The sequence below is a fragment of the Nycticebus coucang genome, chromosome 1, assembly GCF_027406575.1.
Source record: "Nycticebus coucang isolate mNycCou1 chromosome 1, mNycCou1.pri, whole genome shotgun sequence".
NCBI classification, from domain to species: Eukaryota; Metazoa; Chordata; class Mammalia; order Primates; family Lorisidae; genus Nycticebus; species Nycticebus coucang.
In genome coordinates, this window is record NC_069780.1 from 176,859,837 (window position 1) to 176,863,416 (window position 3,580).

A 3,580-nucleotide genomic window follows, 5' to 3' on the forward strand; every position below is an offset into this window, starting at 1 on the left:
AGGTAAGACTCCTTGTCAGAAACTGGGAAAAGTTCTTAATGTCTTTTAACACTTTCTACTGGGAACAAAAATCCATCATATGAAGAATAATGGGGAAAACAGTACGTAGAGTTAGAGGTATTTTTCTAGGCTAATCGAAAAGTGACAATAATTTAGCAGAATCTTCATCCTGACTTGAAAATTTCTTTGAAATTTGGACTTTGCCACTCTCAGAAAATAACATGTATCAGGAGAAGATACTGGCTCTGTTAATTCCATTCATGCCAAATGAGACGTTTTCCAGGTAAATGGTGGGGAAAAGATCTGTTTTTAACTTTTTTTTTAGACGGCATCTGGCTCTCTTGCGTGCTACTAAGTTGGAGAGCAGTGGCACAATCATAGATCACCGTAGTCTTGAACTCTCGGGCTCAAGCTACCTGGCTGCCTCGGCCTTCTGAGTAGGTAGGACTAGGGGCATGTGCCACCAAACTTGGTTATTTTTCTTAAAATTTTTTTGTAGAGACGTTGTCTCATGATGTTTCTCAAACTCCTGGGCTGAAGCAATCTCCCCACTTCAGCCTTCCAAATCGCTGGGATTACAGTCAGGGCCATCATGCCAGCTAGAATACTCTATATATGGCTGTTTACTGTGCAGTTAACAAATTCCATTTTGCAAACTCCCCAGGATGGCACCCAGGAAGATTCCACACAGGAGAAAGCACCCGTCTCCCTGCCCCTCTCTTTTTCACCTCCCTTTCTGTGAATTCTCTTCATCTGATTCTCCCGGGTGCTACGCTAGCAGTCTTTACATAGCCCAGCTGAACTTAAGATTCTTCGTTCTAAGTATTGTTCCTGAGAAAATTCTCCCGGTCAATCCATGTAAGTTTTTTTATCCTCATAATCATTTATACTGTATTTAATTAATTATCATTCTCATTCCCTGTCGTAGTTTTGTGCATGCAATGTTCCATAGTATATTCCTAAAGCTGTCATCCATTAAAGGCAACAGTGAACGTTTCTTTCAGTCTTGGTGCTCCTTGAGTGTGAAGAGAAAGTCACAGTCTCTTTCATAAGGTGATTACTTCCTTACTAATTCATGGTCTTATTTTCACTATTACGTTTGGGATTGCTCTGCTTAGTCTCCATTTTCTGTTTGCAGAAATGGAGGTATGCCTTGTTTACATTAGGAATAGGAATGTGTCTCATCACTCATGTGGTGTAGGTGCATTTTCTTCTAGTAGTTTCTAGCTATCCAAAGCCTCAGGCTCTCTCTATATCCCAATAATACATTTTTTTTTTTTTATGAATAAGGCCTATTTCTTGGGTTCTGTTGCTCGAGCAATGAAAATCGAGTAAAAAGTACAACCAGATAACATAGATGTCCTATATCCTATGCCTTGATAAATACTGATACTTGTCCTGGGGCACACTCCTGGTTCTATATCCACTATCACCACACTGTGTACATCCCGGAACTGATCCTTTCTTTCTATTTTTCCTCTGCTGTGCACAATTTAAAGAGTGGTTTCCTGCATGGATCTAATTGTGTTAGTTTTCTGTTGTCCTATAACAAGTTGCCATATACTTAGCAACTTAGAAAACACTCATTTATCATTTCACCATTCTGTAATTTAGAAGTCTGAGCAGATTTGACAGGGTCCTCTGCACATGATGTCACAGGCTGAAATCAATGTTTTGGCTGGGCCACGCTCTTTCTCGGGAGAAAGAATCTGCTACCAAATTCCCTCACGTGGGTGGTAGAGTATGGTTCTTTGAGGTTTAGGACTGATGCTTCCAATTCTTTGTTGGCCATTAGCCTTGTAATTCTAAGCTCTGAGAGATCTTCCATGTAACTCTGAATCATGAGCCTTATCATCATCAAATCTAGAATCCTGACTCTTTGCCATGCTTCAGATCTCTCCGAATCCCTCTTCTGCTCCAGCAGGAGAATGTTATTTGCTTTCAAAGGCTCTTATTATATTGTAATGGGTCTACCAGGATAATCTTCCTATTTTGCGGCCAATTGTACCATATCACATACAATAATCATGTAAATATTATCTCATGATACTATTGGTTCTGGAACTAGCTGAGACAGACATCTCTGAGCTACCATTTTAGAACCTTGGCCCACCACATTAGCCTAACATGCTTTATCATTTTCAAAGATTCTTCCTATTGCTGGTTTACCAACAGAAGCTATTCATGTTGTTCAGGATTGATGCTGATATATTTCTCGACAAACTCAAATGTATGTCTGTTTGTAAACATCTATAGATGACAGTTCCTAAATACTTGAGGTAAAAATGGAAGTGCAGCCAATTATTCACTCATTCAAAATCTTCATTAATATAGCTTTAAAAACATTCATTTATGACTCCACTGTGGTGTAATTTAGAAATCTGAGCTGGGTGCTCTGCTCATAGTCTCACAGGCTGGAATCAATGTGTCACGTAGGTCACGTTCTTTCTGGAGAACCCATTGCACTAATAATGATATATTACTGATACAAGGTCTAAAGATATGAGGAGTCAAAGGGAAAGATGAAGTCTTTGCTGATTACATGCACCTTTTTTCATGATAGACAAACAGTGAATACATTAAAAGCAATTGTTTTGTAGCCTCTTATTCACTTCATCAGTGAAGGAGAAATGTATGCCAGTATGGTCATAGGAAGGCCAAGCACTGCACAGATGAGATTGACAGCAGTTTACTATTCACAGATATAATCCAGGAAGGAGGACACCGCATGCCATGAGGGATACACAAAGGTCGGATTGGAGAATAGAGTGGCCAAGTAGGGGCCACAAGTAGTAGCACAAAGTGGGGTTACCCCTTGTTTCTACTGGAGGTATGTCTTGTTTAATAATTCCGCAGTTTGGCAGGAAAGTGAAACTCACTAGTCTGGGTTCAGTAGAAACCGATTCCGGGTTCCTTGCTAAGAAATGTTATTTGGATATAGGATCTTACCTTGCAAGAATGGGGAAGGGAACTTGCAGTTAGGCAACTCAAAAGGCCTCTTGGTTTCACTGGATGTCTATATAGTAAATACTACTGAATTCATTTTTTATGCCTTATACTATGACTACACTGGAAAAGTTCTTAGTAGCTAATGAAGATTATTAGGTGAAATATTACTCAACTAGAATGTCAATAAGATAAAGACAGCATGGTTCATTATTATATATTTTTTTAAGTTATGGTCTGACTGGTAAGAAAGAGACAGCTACATGAGGGTCGGGGGAGGCATCTTTTAAATAGGAAGTAGACCTAATTTGGAGGCCCCAAGGTGTAGATAAATTCCCACTGATAAAGAAATGATAGATATTTTAGCGAGACTATGATATCGTGAATGAGTGAAAGGGAGTGATAAAAGGTGAATTACAGAGGTAAAATTTTCTAAGTTGTACGTAGGAATTTTTAAATCAGGACAAGGCATCATTACTTTTTATTGTGTATAATTAGAAGTCATTGAAGGATTTTTAACAGGGAATTGACATGTTCTGGACAATGTTTTAATTAGAAGTGATAATAAGGGCAAGCACAGTGTGTAGTGTAAAAAGCTCAAAGGACTATTACCAGGGTCTGGGCACTCTAACCT